We start from the raw sequence: 17,528 nt of genomic DNA, 5'->3' as shown, positions 1-17,528 counted from the left end.
ATTCATTTGGCAGTGCGTAGATGACAGAAGGACTGGAAACGTAAATCTGGAAGTCCACATTATGGGAGAGAGCCAAATGCATTGGAAGTAAAGACACAAAAGTAGGGGCCTAGAATAAAAATAAATAGTCAGGGCGCCTGGGTGGTTCAGTAGGTTGAGTGTCCAACATCAACTCAGGTCATGATCTCACAGTTTGTGGGTTCAAGCCCCATGTCGGGCTCTGTGCTGATAGCTCAGAGCCTGGAGCCTTCTTCAGATTCTGTGTCTCCCTCTCTCTCTGCCCCTTCCCTTCTCATGCTCTATGTCTCTCTCAAAAATAAATAAGATTTTAAAAAATAAAATAAATAAATAAATAGTCAATGACAACTCCCTGAGAACCTCAACATAAAAAGGTGTAAACCAAGGAAGAGAAACTATCTAAGACAGAGGTTCATGCCCTTAGCTCCCAAAGATGTATTTTATTAGGCAATTACAATAAAACTACATGCATACATATATATATTTGTGAAATCATAGATATAATCAAATTGTCAAAATAGGATATCTGACCTGACAAAAAATCAAGAGCTGTTTATTTAAGAAGATTGAGTCATAGGAGGAGAATAAGGAGAGAGTAGTGTCACAGTGGTCAATGAAGTTCAACTTTTTCCCTCAAAAAATATTTTTAGGAGATAATTAAACTCCTCCACTGTGATAATTGTGACTCCTCCAACGGAAACACTTTAGAGCAAGATGATAACAAGGGACAAGAAAAGAAGCACAGAAGCTTCTTACCATTGTGACCACTTTCTTTCGACTCTGCTTCGAGTTCAGATATAATTAGGAAAGGAAAATGTGATTGCCCAGTACACACCTGGCCTGAATTTGAACAAAATGAAAAACGCACGAACACAGGTTGGGTTGCCTTTAAAAATAAAGAGCCTGACATTATATTTTAAAAATTTTTTAAACTAGAAAATTTTCCAGATGCTACAAAAGAAGCTATGTGGCACTAGCTGACCCCCAATTCTACCCAACCTTTAAACAGCTTGAATAATTGTTAATTTTTTTCCTTCTCTGATCCACACTGGAAGTCCCTAATCATCTTTACATAAAATTGAACCATATCTTTTCCTGGCTTTAGTCCAGCCAGTTTGTTCTTTTTAACAAAGATGAAGATAAAAACACATTTTTTTTCCTTACATTTAGTTTCATTTTCACTGTATTTGTGTGGTTCAGTAAAAAAAAAAAAAAAAAAAAAAATCACAAAATTAAATGATTGATATTTAGTCTTTCAAGTGAAGGGGCAGCTGCAGCAGGACAGGATTCAGGGATTTAGGGGCTCATGAATCTCTCTCAGCCATGTGTCTGTCCCTCTATGACTTTCTACCTTCCTATCCAGATTACTCCGGAAATATTCCTTTCCTTACGACCTCCTACTGGAATACAAACTCCAAGAAGAGAGGGATTTTTGTTTGTTTTGTTCACTGTTTATTCCCAGTCACTAGTCCAGTACTTGGTACATAGTAGATACTCAATACTATGTGTTGAGTAAGTAAATTAATAATCTTAGGATATCATCTGAAAGAAATTTATCCCCAAGAAAAAAAATACTGCTTCGATAATGTCTCATAACCATGAATTTTTCATGTGCTTCAAAATTTTGCTTCATGCTATTGTTTTGCATGGGAGTTTTTAGCTCATCCACGTCTTTCTCGTGGATTATGAGGTTGCCTCAGCCTGCCCACTGTGCCCAGGCACAGATCAAATTAGAGGGTTGGGGCTGCTGCCCACTATAGACAAAGCGATATCAAGGGCTCCGTCCACAAGCAGTCCAGGCATCCTTCCTATTTGGACTCACATGTCTCTCTTATCTACTGGAGCTACAGGCAGGAGTCCACTTCTAGCTGCAAGCCAGGTAATATAGCATAATTATTTCAGCTCCAACTTGCCAGCAATGTTAGCCTGAGAGGGTTTGGATGTGTTCTTGGTCAGGCTTGGAAGCTCTGGGTGCCATAGCCCTTGTCCAGTGCCAACATCAGAGGGCTGCACGGTTTGCCCCCACTCATCACTGTCCATTCTTCATCCCCTGAGCCTCTTCTTGTTCTTAAGCTTGTATATGTACTTCATAATTTTTTAAAGTACATTTTTAAGTATTTCTATCTGTGGAATAGAGTGGAGGGGATTATGCAATATCCTATCTTAAAATTGGAAGCTTCCATAATTTTTCAAACTCAAAAACTTGGGAAAGTAATTGATTTTCTTATCTCTTTGAAATTCCTTAATGAAAGCTGTCTATCTGTATTACCAGTATTAGCCTCCTTTCTGAGAGGTAGTTTTGGGTTTTCTTCCAGTGGATCATTTTAATGGTAAACTCTCTTGTGCATTCCTGGAATTAACCAGATTGGTTATTTATTTGTTTGACAAATTCTTATATAACACTATGTGCCAGTGTTTTACAAAGATTCACTCATCTAATGATTGCGGTAGGTTGCTTTCAAAGATGGCTGCAACAATTCCTCCCATCCCTGTATGCACATCCCTTTATAAAGTGATGTTGTCATCCTCTCTACTAAGAATAGTCTGTTTCAACAAAACAGATGAACATAGGGGAAGGAAAGGAAAAATAAAGTAATAGAAAGACAGAGAGGGAGGCAAACCATAAGAGACGCTTAAATACAGAGAACAAACAGTTGCTGGAGGGGTGGTGGGTGGGGGATGGGCTAAATGAGTGATGGGCATTAAGGAGGTGGCACTTTTTGGGATGAATACTGGGTGTTATATGTAAGTGATGGATGACTAAATTCTATTCTTGAAGCCAATACCACACTATATGTTAACTGACTTGTATTTAACTTTTTTAAAAAAGAGAATTTAAGAAAAAGAGGTAGTCCCTTTCTCTATCCTTTGAAACTAGGCCACCTTGTGACTTACTTTGACTGACCAAATGCCACAGGACATCGTGTGACTCCAAATCTAGACCTCCAAAGGTCTTGAAGTTTTTGCTTTTACTCTCTTTCTGCCCTTAAGGATGAGAAACCACATGGAGAGAGAAACCCGACAAGAGCCAGCATCAACTGCCAAATATGTGAAGGAGAACATCCTAGGCCTCCTAGTCTCAGGTGAGCCACCAGAAGCCGGCAGCCACAGGAATGTCTATAGCCAGACTAGCAAGAGAACTGTCCAGTTGATCCTGACACAAATTGCCAACCCATAGAATCACCAGCTTATAAGTGATTATTGATTTAAGACTCTAAAATTTGTGTGGTATGGTATAAGTGAAATGTTAGATTAATGATATAATTATTATTATTATTATTTAAATACTACTGCATTCTATATGTCAATATTTTATTTAATATTTTGGGATTATGTTCCTAAATGAGATTGGCCCAGGGGTTTCCTTGTTGTCATATATTCTCCTTTAGTTTGATATTATGGTCTATTAGACTCATAAAATCAAAATAGTAATTTCCAGCGTCTATGCTATAAAATAGTTTAAATAGCATAGAATTCTGTATTCCTTACAAAGTTGTTAGAATTTACTCATAAAATTATCTGGGCCTGTTGGCTTCATTCACCATATATATTTTACCAACTTTTCAATTTATTTTCAATTTATTCCTGGCCTACTCATCTATTCACTTAATTAATTTATATCAAACAATGAGGTTTACCATTTTTTAGACTGTTCGAATACTGAAAATATTGTTATTTTTATTGACATAAAGAATTTAAAATAAAAGCTAAAATTATGAGATTTTTCTTGTTATCAATTGCCTTAGTGTTCACTAAAAGAATATAAGCAACAGTCAGAGTTTAAATACAGTAATTTCATAAATAATAAGATTCTAATCAAGGTCTGTTCAATGCCATTTTAAAATCAACCAGCAGGTGGCGCTCTAATATTAAATCATACAATCTTTGTTTAATGGTACCACTTTTTGTTCCTTGTACTAATCTCAATTTGTATGTTGAAAAGAACAAACTGTATGTATTTAAAATCAAAATTGACATCAAGTTGACTTTTTTAATAATTTATGAAGGTCAACTATCCAAGTACACATTAAAATAAAGTATCTAGAAAAATAAATACCTATCAAAGGTACATGAATAAAAAGAAAACAAATCACCAAAAACTATTCATATATTATGTATTTTAAAGGAAACAATTTAAACATAAAAATATAAAATTGGTAAAATAAATTACAATACATTCATACAACAGAATAATATGAATCCACTAAAATTTATATATTTGAAGATTTGTTTAATGATACAGGGAAAGCTCAGGGAAAAACATACAATAAAATTAATTTTGCCTAATTTTTATAAAAATTGCACACACACACAGAATAAAAACCTGGAAATATATCAACATGTTGATACTGATTGTGTCTGCATGGTGAGATTACAGGTGGTTTTCATCATTTTATTTGTACCTTTTTTAAAGTCCAAATTCTCTGCAAAAAGACTGATTTGCTTTGCTAATCAAAGGAAAAATTTTATTAGAATATAATTGGCATTCTTGTTAGAACTGTACCTCATTAACAGTAAATAAATATAAAAAGAATGAATGATATAGACAATGACCTTCTTCCTTAAAATCCTGCCCTGGGATCTGTTTGTTTCATGGCACTCTAAAAATACAAGCGTCAACATTTCCCCATCACCCCTCAGTTTCAGTTACACAAGATAAATAAGTTCTGGAGATCTAGTCAATGCGACTATAGTTAACAATATTGTATTATATACTTGAAAGCTGTTAAGATGGTAGATCATAAAAGTTCTCAACACACACACACACACACACACACACACACACACACACACACACACACAAAATGATAACTATGTGAGGTGACCCATGTGTTCACTAACCTTATTGCAATATACACATATATCAAGCCATCATGTTATGCATGTTAAACTTACACAATGTTATGTGTCAATCTCTATAAAGCTGGAAAAATAATTTTTAAGAAAAGAGAAAAGAAGCATTCTTTGCTGTAGCTCCAGGTTCTCTAATGGAAAGATGTTAAGTAATCCCTCCTTCCTTTCCCCTTTAGTGTGGTCCACTTGTCCCTCACAATGTATGAATGGATTTGTACGTGTACACAACCTCAATGTCAGGAGAAGATGCTCGACATTTTCTTCTAAGTGGAAAGAAAGAAGGCTCCGTGACCTGAGTTGCTAGGGCCATTATTGGCACTAGAGGGGACCCTAGCACCTTCAGACTGCAAAACCTGACTCTGGACAGCTGCTGAATTGCAAAGATCAAGATTACTGAGGCTATTTTTATCATTTTGGTTGATACTTTTTTAAAAGACATGTTATTACTTACCAGGCCTTAGTTAGAAAGCCCACTGCATTTGTGTTTTATCCTTTGCCACTTTGATGCATATGCTATGGTTTCTTTTGAGGGCAGGAACATGCAGATGTGCTAGGGCCTGCTCTCTAAAGGCCCCCCTCTCATGGGGTTGGAGGTGGGGGCTGGGAAGTGAAGACACCACAGGTCACACACTCGTTCTCAAAAGAAATGGAAAGTCTGGAAGGATGAGAAAGTGTAAACCACAATCACGCCACACAGCAACTTTAGTGGGAAAATGGCCATGGTCAAAAACATGTGCTTAGTTTTACTTTTATAGTGACTACTTTTGAAGTGTAATTGACATGAAATAAAATTCATTATTTTAAATGTACATTTGATGAGTTTTGGCAGCTGTGTGTAGTTGTATAACCAACACCACAGTCAGGCTATAGAACGTTTCCATCATTGCTAAAGAGTTTCCTTATGACACTGTACAGTCAACCCCCTTCCCCTATATTTCACATTTCATATGGATACGGTGACAATACATTTGAAACAAAATTTGTGACTCATGAGTGATAGGTACAAAGGCACTCATGGGAATAATATGGTGTTTGAACTCGATATTGTTCCAAAAGCCACCAGGTTACCATACATATGGAGACGAGATGATTTCAAGTTTTGGAATAGCAGAGAAAACGAGGACTGCAGAAAAATATGAAAAATTGAACAACATAGAGGAACTGGGGGCAGAGAGGAAAACCAAATAAAAAAAGGAAGTAGAGATAAGAATAAGAGAAGAGTAAATCAGAACACAATACAGATTGTTAATTTTTTGTTTCTACATTTCCTAAAATAATCCAAATCATGAAGTTGGTGAAAGGAGAAACATTAAAAATAGAGGAAAAAAACTAGAATAGGGGTTAGAAGGAAGAGAAATGAAGGGGGAATCCAGAATTTTTCAGCTGTTTTCATTTAAATTCTAAGCCCATCTATTTCCCATGCACATCTAACGGGGCCATGTTTTGAAATAGTCAACGTTCGCTTTGGAGCCCTATTCCTGTGGTTCCCATCTTTTGCTGAGTTTGTGTGCGTCCCTGGAAAACTTTCAAATACCGTGGTTTGAATCGGCATACTCAAAAGGCTGGATCTGCCCCCAGGGTGTTCACTGTGGGCTCAGCTGACTCACAGCAGATGGAGGGAAGTGTTTGTGTGAAAGGCTGCTACCCAAGCTCACCTGGACCCCAGGCTCCTACATTCTCCAGAGGTAAAAAAATGTCCTTGACAGCACATGCTCTTTCTCTGGCACCTGTAGGACTCAGAGTGCCTCCTAGCCCCCACTCAGAATTGCAGCCTGCTGCATCTACTCAGCCATCTTTGACCGATAGCATCGTAAACATGCCTGATTGATTACAACAAGAAATAATTTTACAAATTGATCAACATGCTTGCCTCTGTAAAGGTCTTACAGCACATGAGTGCCCCTTGGCATGTGGAATGCCTTACTTCTTTTCAAGCCATTCTCCCCACTTTTGCCATCACACTTCTCTCACTGTGGCATCTCATGAAATTTCTAGGCTGCACAGGGATCCCTGAAGCGGTATTCCCCCAGCATACTTTCCTCACCTTCACCATTTCTCCATCCAGGACTCTCCTGCTTCCATTCGTCAGCTTGACTTATATCCCATTCTGAGCCCTGCTCTCATGCTAGAAAATCAGGCAGCTAATGAATGCTAAGGTGTTCTCGGCTGGAGTAGTGGATTTTCCTACCAGGTAACACTTGCATTTTTTTTAAGTTTATTTATTTTAAGAGAGAGAGAGAGAGAGAGAGCGCGAGCACATGCATGTGGGGGAGGGGTAGAGAGAGAGGGAGAGAGAGAATCCCAAGCAGGCTCTGAGATCATGACCTGAGCTGAAATCAAGACTGGCTGCTTAACCGGCTGAGCCACCCAGGGGGCCCGAATTTTAACAGGGATAGAGTGCCTGAGAGTCTCTTAAAGCTGTGTTTCTCAACCAGGGTGATTTAGCTCACAGGGAACATTTAACAATGTCTGGAGATTTGGTTGTTAGCAACTGGAAGATGGCAAGATGTTACTGGCACATCAATAGAGGCCAAGAAGGCTGTCAAACACTCTAAGATGTGCAGCACGGCCCCCACAACAAAGGACCTGGCCCAGGCTGTCTATAGTGACAAGGCTGAGGAACCAGGGCTTAAAGGAATAACTCGCCCTGTGGAGATATGACTGTGTCAAGCAGGCAAAAGGAAATATTTTAAGGCTGTTGAGGTTCATGGGATTCTTCAATTAACACTTAACTGGGACTAGTGTAACTCCTTTCAATAATGGCACAGGTCAGAATCTGCCATTGTTGCTTTTTTAGTATGAAAAGGTAGCCTTTGAGTTACCTGAGCATACCTCATGGTCCCACCGGCTACCTGAATGCAGGAGTCAATCCAGACATTAACAATACCACAGTACAGCTGTTTCTAAAAATGCTTTTCCTCAGAAACATACTGACGCAAACCCTTTTGTAGCATCTCGTTTGAACACAGGACCAACACCAGCCTCTTGCTCTAGCCTATTATCAGGCTATTTGCCTGAGTTGTTATTTTCCTGAGCACGTGATTCAATTCACACTAAACCCATCTGTTTTTCAAGGGATATTATGATGTGCTTCTATTCTACAACCCGAAAAGGCATAACACCAATATCCCTAATAGATTTGGTCCTAAACCGGAAAATCGTGCATTTTGCAAATACATTTACACGAACACTGAGGCCCATAAGTCATTTCTTGACCCTAAGACGATCATGCACATTTATGCTTCAAACTTGTGTCGAAAAACCCGACAGCATCATTTGATGTTTACGTGAAAATGGACTTCAAAGACTACACTGTGTTCCTGTTCATTCTATGGGCACAGATTTCCAGCAGAACATGATTATGCCTCTGATTACCTATGCCTATTGTCATGGCAGTTTCATCTAAAGCTTTTTTAGAATTTAATAATTGCCTTTTGTTGACCAGGATAATAGGGCAGAGGGCCCACAGCACACGTGGAGCAACGACACACAATACCCGCAAGTAAGTGGCCAGGGTAATGGAAAAATAGACCAAATCCACCGGACTTTTGTCATGAAATAAACTATGAATAGAAGAACAAAATATCATCAATGGCTGGATGTGTATTGTTACTTTGAAGCTTTTCCCAGCTACCACCATCATCAGATCACAGTGGAAGCTAACACCCACTACTTTAAATAATTATTGGATTTTTTTCTCATTACTTTTCATTCAGACTGTTCTGAACACCACCCCACTTGATGTTATAATTAGTTCTCTGATAAACCTTTTGCAAAATAAATGGTTCCGCTTTTGTAGTTATAGAGGTATAAAAAGGCGGTGCATAAGGCAGGGGAAACAATGTAGTCTCCATTACGTGTGCCAGGAAATGAAACTGTTTGATCATTGAACATGGATTCAAATATGCTTGGAAATTATGAAATTAATAATATACACATGTGTAGAGCATTATGACCAAACATGTTTACTAACATTTTTGATTTGGATCCCCACTAAGGATTCAACTAATAAACATCACAAATGCTAATTGCGATGAGCACATACAAGTAAACAACTTACCTCCTTTTGGTCATAATGAGTACATTATTCTTAAGAGAACTAATTCTGAAAAAGAGATGAAGAAAATGAAGTCACTAGTTATCAATGTTACTGTATAAAATATTAACACTGGGAGAAGCTTTAGAAATAATATATTTTGGGGTGCCTGGGTGGATCAGTCAGTTAAGTGTCTGACTCTTGCTTTCGGCTCAGATCCTGATCTCATAGTTCATGAGTTCAAGCCCTACGTCGGGTTCTGTGCTGACAGGAGGGAGCCTGCTTGGGATTCTGTCTCCCCCCTCTCTCTGCCCCTCTCCTGCTCGCTCTCTCTGTCTCTCTCAAAATAAATAAATAAACTTAAAAAAAAGAAATAATGTATTTTACCAGCTCATTATACAGATGAGAAACCTAAACCTCAGAGACATTAATCAATTTTTGTAAGTTCCCACAACTAGTGAGGGGCAGAATTTTGTTTCCAAATACTTAAGAGGCAGAAGTTGAACTTTTAGAAAATTGTTGTTAAAGAACTTTAAACAAGTCAAAAAGACATACAAGAAAAAATCCAATTTATCAGTTATTTGGTCTCCAAGTTAACTGCTTTTATTACCTCAAGGTCTTTTCAGATCTTGAAACTCCATTCATCTTGCTTGCTCCCATTTTGATTATGCCATTTTTCTATTTAAAAAAAAATATCTCAATAGCTCTGCATCACCTATAGATAATAGATTAAGTTCTTAACTTTGTTTTCAAACATTCCTTCCATCTGGTCCTGATTATCATCATTATTATCATCAGCTACTCCACCCAGTGAAATCCTCTGTGGGATCCAGGATACATATTTAGTCTGAGCATTTGCTGTTCGAATATCATCTACATAGAATGTTGCCTCTCACCTCTCTGCCTCTCTGCCTAATAAACCTAACCAAAGATGTAAAAGATCTATATGCTGAAAACTATAGAAAGCTTATGAAGGAAATTGAAGAAGATATAAAGAAATGCAAAAACATTCCGTGCTCATGGGTTGGAAGAATAAATATTGTTAAAACGTCAATACTACCCAAAGCTATCTATACATTCAATGCAATCCCAATCAAAATGGCACCAGCATTCTTCTCGAAGCTAGAACAAGCAATCCTAAAATTTGTATGGAACCACAAAAGGCCCCGAATAGCCAAAGGAATTTTGAAGAAGAAGACCAAATCGGGAGGCATCACAATCCCAGACTTTAGCCTCTACTACAAAGCTGTCATCATCTAGACAGCATGGTATTGGCACAAAAACAGACACATAGACCAATGGAGTAGAATAGAAACCCCAGAATTTGACCCACAAAAGTATGGCCAACTAATCTTTGACAAAGGAGGAAAGAATATCCAATGGAAAAAAGACAGTCTCTTTAACAAATGGTGCTGGGAGAACTGGACAGCAACATGCAGAAGGATGAAACTAGACCACTTTCTTACACCATTCACAAAAACAAACTCACAATGGATAAAGGACCTGAATGTGAGACAGGAAACCATCAAAACCCTAGAGGAGAAAGCAGGAAAAAACCTCTCTGACCTCAGATGCAGCAATTTCTTATTTGGCACATCCCCAAAGGCAAGGGAATTAAAAGCAAAAATGAATTACTGGGACCTCATGAAGATAAAAACCTTCTGCACTGCAAAGGAAACAACCAACAAAACTAAAAGGCAACCAACGGAATGGGAAAAGATATTTGCAAATGACATATCGGACAAAGGGCTAGTATCCAAAATCTATAAAGAGCTCACCAAACTCCACACCCGAAAAACAAATAACCCAGTGAAGAAATGGGCAGAAAACATGAATAGACACTTCTCTAAAGAAGACATCCAGATGGCCAACAGGCACATGAAAAGATGTTCAGCGTCGCTCCTTATCAGGGAAATACAAATCAAAACCACACTCAGGTATCACCTCATGCCAGTCAGAGTGGCCAAAATGAACAAATCAGGAGACTATAGATGCTGGAGAGGATGTGGAGAAACGGGAACCCTCTTGCACTGTTGGTGGGAATGCAAATTGGTGCAGCCGCTCTGGAAAGCAGTGTGGAGGTTCCTCAGAAAATTAAAAATAGACCTACCCTATGACCCAGCAATAGCACTGCTAGGAATTTATCCAAGGGATACAGGAGTACTGATGCATAGGGGCACTTGTACCCCAATGTTCATAGCAGCACTCTCAACAATAGCCAAATTATGGAAAGAGCCTAAATGTCCATCAACTGATGAATGGATAAAGAAATTGTGGTTTATATACACAATGGAATACTACGTGGCAATGAGAAAAAATGAAATATGGCCTTTTGTAGCAACGTGGATGGAACTGGAGAGTGTGATGCTAAGTGAAATAAGCCATACAGAGAAAGACAGATACCACATGGTTTCACTCTTATGTGGATCCTGAGAAACTTAACGGGAACCCATGGGGGAGGGGGAGGAAAAAAGAAAAAAAAAAAAAAAAAAGAGGTTAGAGTGGGAGAGAGCCAAAGCATAAGAGACTGTTAAAAACTGAGAACAAACTGAGGGTTGATGGGGGGTGGGAGGGAGGAGAGGGTGAGTGATGGGTATTGAGGAGGGCACCTTTTGGGATGAGCACTGGGTGTTGTATGGAAACCAATTTGACAATAAATTTCATATATTAAAAAAAAAAAAGAAAGAAATTGCTATGGCTAAGGTCAGAGAGGTCTTTTCCTGCTTTCTCCTCTAGGGTTTTGATGGTTTCCTGTGTCACATTCAGGTCCTTTATCCATTTTGAGTTTATTTTTGTGAATGGTGTGAGAAAGTGGTCTAGTTTCAGTCTTCTGCATGTTGCTGTCCAGTTCTCCCAGCACCATTTGTTAAAGAGACTGTCTTTTTTCCATTGGATATTCTTTCCTGCTTTGTCAAAGATTAGTTGGCCATACGTTTGCGGGTCTAGTTCTGGGGTTTCTATTCTATTCCATTGGTCTATGTGTCTGTTTTTGTGCCATCCATCCTGTAAGTTTCTATCATGTGCAGCTCATGTTTAACATTTATTTACTGCCTATCTTCTTGGTTATAAGCCTCTTGAAACCAAGGATCATTTAACTTCATTGTTCAGTAACTACATGGTAACATGCACATCATAATAACTACTCAACAAGAGCAGCACCACCAGCAATATGTGATACACAATGTATGTACATTTATGTGCTTTGAATATTAAAATAATAGTCTGGAGTGCCTGGGTGGCTCAGTCAGTTGAGCATCCAACTCTTGATCTCAGCTCAGGTCTTGATCTCAGAATCGTGAGTTCAGGCCCCACATGGGGTCCACGCTGGGAGTGGAGCCTACTTAAAAAATAAAAAAAGTACATGGGGCGCCTGGGTGGCTCAGTTGGTTAAGTGTCCAACTTCAGCTCAGGTCATGATCTCATGTTTCATGGGTTTGAGTCCCACAACGGGCTCTGTGCTGACAGCTCAGAGCCGGGAGCCTGCCTCGGATTCTGTATCTCCCTCTGTCTCTGCCCCTCCTCTGCTCATGCTCTGTCTCTTTCTGTCTCTCAAAAATAAATAAACATTAAAAATAAATAAATACATTTTTTAAGAAGTACAATAATTTTCTGGACTGGTCAATATTCAAGTAGAATACTGATTAGGAAAAAAATAATGTTTATTTGCTATTAGAAAAAATCCTCTATTGATTACATATGTATGATAGTCATGTGTATTCATTTGTTTATCCTTATTATGTCATTGGTATGATTTTCAGGCACCAAAGTTGGGTAGAGAAAAAGTAATTTTCTTTATATCACCATAACTAAATTAACAGTTTTCAAGCCTCCATTTCTACCTCATAAGAGAAAAACATACACTGACCAAAGTAACCCAATCTCTTCCATTTAAACTAGGCCTCTCGGGGTGCCTGGGTGACTCAGTTGGTTTAGCATCTGACTCTTGATTTTGGCCCGGGTCATGTTCTCATGGTTCAGTTTATGGGATAGAGCCTCACATTAGGCTCCATGCTGACAGACAGAGAGGCTGACAGCCTCTCTCCCTCTATCTCTGCCCCTGCCCCAGGCCCCAGCTTGTGCACACACATACTCTCTCTCTCTTTCAAAACAAATAACCTTGAAATAAGTAAATAAAAATAAAAAATAAACTTGGTCTCATAAGTTCTTGCCAGTCCCACTCAGCCCCCACTCAGCCCCTGGCTTCTGCTCCTTCTTGTCTCCTTGTCGGCATCTGGGCTGTGGAGTGACTTCCTTGGCACCACCATATAGGGCTTGGGAGAGGGGGATCTGGTTGTATGCCAGCCTCTGTTTTATCTGGCCTCCACTCAGTGTCCTAATTTGATTTGGGGCACAGTATCTTTGTTGTTGTATCTTTGCTAACGTCCTCAACCCTGACATTAACTTCAGCCATCAGTCCACATAGCCTTCATCCTACTTTTTCCAACCCCATGGCTGCCCACTAGGGGGCATTGACTCACACATCACCCTTTGGGGTTAAGGGGGGAAATGCTAACACACTTAGCTGCTTTTCACCCACACTGGTATTTGAGGAACTGGAATTTGAGGTCCTCTGGACCATCTGCTTATACATATTCCCAACCATTACTAGTTTTTCCTTATTTTCCATCCTTTCATCTTTATTCCCCTAACTGGGAGACATATTCAACTTCATCCCTGCCTAGTGAAATTTTAATTTTTATATAATATTTTCAACTGGCAGGAACTCTTATTCCCCTAATCTTCCTATTGTATTTAATTGCCTCTTATTCTTTTTCAGTTATGAAGTATCATCTCTCTGAGACTATTAATTATAGCTTGTTTTTAAGATTTGTCTTTGACCCCTTCCTTACTACAGGGCTCCCAAGACCTTTGTAAATTCCTAAGTGATAAGAGCATTAGTAGCATCTTTTGTATTAATGAGGTGATTCTGGGTGGGATCTAGACAGACAAGTTTACCCAGGAGGCCCAGCAATCCACCAGAAACAATCAAATCTGCCAAAAAAAAATTTGTCTGGCTCTGTCAAGTTCATACCAGGAGGCTTGGGCCTTCTCGGTGGTGTTTTCCCTCCATGAAGAAGCACTTGAGTTGGGATTCTCAGGATCATACAGTGAAATGCAAAAACACGAAGACAGACAACACACTTTTATACCAGCTGAACAACACTGGACATGGCTGAGATTTGCTTTCAACAAGGGCAGCATTTAGTTCCATGATGGGGAAGAGCCAACAGAGAGCATGTTCAGTTCAGTACAACAAATGTATGGTGAATAACTGTGCTGGACACTTAAAATCTGAAGATAAAGACAACTTCCTCTTTGTTCTCAACAATGGACATGCTGTGAAGAAATCTCCACTTCAAGGAAGAGTTTCATGAAGAATATTTTTTTAATGTTTATTTTTGAAAGAGAGAGAGAGCAGGGGAAGCAGAGAGAGAGGGAGAGAAAGACAGAGCACTAGCAGGGGTGAGGCAGAGAAAGAGGGAGACAGAATCTGAAGCAGGCTCCAGGCTCTGAGCTGTCAGCACAGAGCCCAATGTGGGGCTGAAACTCATGAACTGAGAGATCATGACCTGAGCAGAAGTTGGACACTTTACTGACTAAGCCACCCAGGTGCCCTGGCCCCGCCAGTATTTGAACCCTGGGAGTCTGGCTACTAATTCCATGCTTTTAATGGCTTTGTTCTGTATCTTCTAAGACATTTATCTTTTGGCACTAAGTAGTAGTCCATACATGCGACAAGCTGGGAACAGCTTCTCTACTATAACCTGAGTTATAGTACCTCCTCCTGTGTCCCTCCACCATATGCTTCCTTTGTCCTACTGTCTTCCCTCCCTGCCTCCTAATAGTGACTGCCTGCCAAGCCACAGGGAAAGCAGGAGGAAAGGTAAGGATTGGGTGTGGCTCTAGTCATACAGATTCCAGTAAGGAATTGTTAGGGCATTGAGGGTAATTAGGTGAGAGAGAGAGAGAGATGGGAACTTGGAGCTGAAACCAAATCTCTGCTCACTTTATTTACCTTTTCAGTATTTTTGAGAGAGCACATCTAAAATCTGGACAGTACTAGGAGATACTGACTGATTTTCATTATAATACATGTTATCTTTTATGTTATGAAACCTTTGTAAATGTCTTAGAAACTGAGCCACCCAGGCACCCCCCCCCCATGAAGAATAATTTTTATAGTTCAAACTAAATGTCCATATCTTACAGGACTGCCTCTAGGTTGTACCTACCCAAATATTTTTTACAATCCCCTATATATATAATCATTGTGATTTTTAGAAGTGTAACTAGGGCACCCGGATGACTCAATTGGTTAAGCGTCCGACTCTTGACTTTGTCTCAGATCATAATCTCATGGTTTATGAGATCAAGCCCCGCATCAGGCTCCAAGCTTACAGTACAGAGCCTGCTTGGGACTCTCTCCTCTCTCTCTCTGCCCCTCCCCCTGTTTTTGTGCACACATGTCTATGCACACACTCTTTCTCTCTCTCTTTCTCCCCCTCTCTCCCTCTCTCTCTCTCAAAATAAATTTTAAAAATAAAATAAAATAAAATAAAAGTATAACTAAATTCACGGGCCATGTGAAGCGTGGTCATTTATGAATGAAGACTTAGAATACATATTTAGAATAGATTTAGTACATGTAGTCTTCATAATGTCTAGTCAACATCTTTTCTTATTCAGGTCCAGGAACCATCTCTCCGTTCTTTATCGTCAAATGCACCATTGCTGGTCAATTTTATATCTCCCAATGAGAAAAAGTTAGCAGTGTTGTTATTACTCACAATAACATGGCTCTTCAGAACATATTTGCACTGAAACAATACAGATCTTGTCCCTGCAGTTTCCTAATACCATTAACCAATGATGGTTACACCTTTACCCATGACGCTGCTTCGTTTACCCTGACACCTGTGAATGCCAGCTTCCAAAGACTCTCAAAGTTTGTCACTATGCCTTATTGACAAATGCAAGTCCTACTCAGAACACACAAGAAAATTCACCTTCTGGCCATGAAAAATTCACTCTTCAGAATTTTACAGGATAAATGTAAAATAGTATCTTCCAATCCAATCTTCTCAGAACTCTTTAGGCCATGATCACTGCATTCTTAGAGCATGATCCCTTTCAAACTGTACTCCTGCCTTCCATACATGCCACCTGCCAAGAAGATAGGCAAAGGACACTTGGAAAAAGCATAAAGAATGGCTCCATTTGCTCAAAGAAATGTGTCCATCATTTGGCATGCCTTATAGTAAACTAGGGAGAGCCACACCTTGAAATCAATCTTATAAGCAAGAGAGGATGTTGATTGAAGGACCTGTTAAAATTGCGAGTTACAATTTTGAAAAGACACGGGAGAGGTCACTCTGGAGGGACTGCCTGACATGTAGCATAAAGCCTGCAGAGGAGATAGGGTCACAACCTAGGTGCCAAGTTCAGGGAATAGATAGGATATAGGATGCACTGCCACGACCCAGCCACTCTCACCTTCAGGTGATGCAGCCAGAAGGCAGCCCCACAACCAGAACACAGATGGAGGCTGACACATGCACCCATACATGTCTAAAGGTTGGAAGTGGGCTATCAGTAGTCCAGAGTCTTGAACTCCTCCTGTGTCCACATGGCACTACTCTGTGAAAGAAATACCAGGCCAGCCAGCAGGGAAAAGGGAAATTATTTTCTGCTAACTAGCCCTCCTGCTGGGACAAAGGCCCAAAAATACAGCCAGTAGGCTCAAGTCCTGGAGCTTCTCTGGACACCTAGTCAACTTCATACATGGATGGTAGGAGGAGAGGGAGTAGAGGGTTAGAGACTGTCATGAAGAGAAAAATGGGACAGGTCCACATACCAGTCTGGGCAAGGACACCCAGAAAACATTTCAGAAAGGCAGGCTTCCTAAGATCCAGGGTCCAGGGCAGGGACCCCACTTGCCCAGGTCTAACTGTTGGTATCAAACTAGGACTTGTCACTTAAAGAAAAAGTGGAGACTTTCTGATGAATGTGAAGCTTTTCTCAAAGAGCTGTGATTTATTCTCACAAATAACTATCCCATCTAGGGATCAGGGATAATATCTCATTCACTAATACCTGGTTCTTTTAAAAAAAAAAATGTTTTCTATAAAAGTCTCTTCTTTTTTTTTTTTTAATTTTGGGATGGAATTAAGACTAAAGTTTAAAAAATAATATTTAGTGAGGTTACCTTGGAGTCAAAGGGATGGATTAAAATCTTAGTTGCTTCATACGGGATATAGTTTGGGGGAATTTTATTCACTTCACTGAGTCTTTTTCCTTATCTGTAAAATGGGGATAATATTCCTCCTTCACAGACTCATAAGAATTAAATAAATGTCCATCAATGCACCTTACACAGCCCCTACCACATAAGGATCAATACTGTCTAGGTCTATTTTCTCTTCTTCTACAGAGGAGGGATTTTAATGAATAAAACAATATAAAGCCAAAATTAGTATTCATGTCACATTCAATTTTGTCCCTAGCATGTGTCCCATTTGTTTTTCCATGTGTTGGTTCCTCACAATACTAATTAGGTCACATCAAATGTGCCGTAATTGACCATGGCACTTGTGCAGGTTTACATTTTCACACACAAAAA

Source organism: Puma concolor, chromosome B2, assembly GCF_028749965.1.
Source record: "Puma concolor isolate L17-30 chromosome B2, mPumCon1.1.hap2, whole genome shotgun sequence".
In the NCBI taxonomy this organism is placed as follows: Eukaryota; Metazoa; Chordata; class Mammalia; order Carnivora; family Felidae; genus Puma; species Puma concolor.
The sequence above is the reverse complement of the archived record's forward strand: the minus strand, read 5'-3'. Positions refer to the sequence as shown.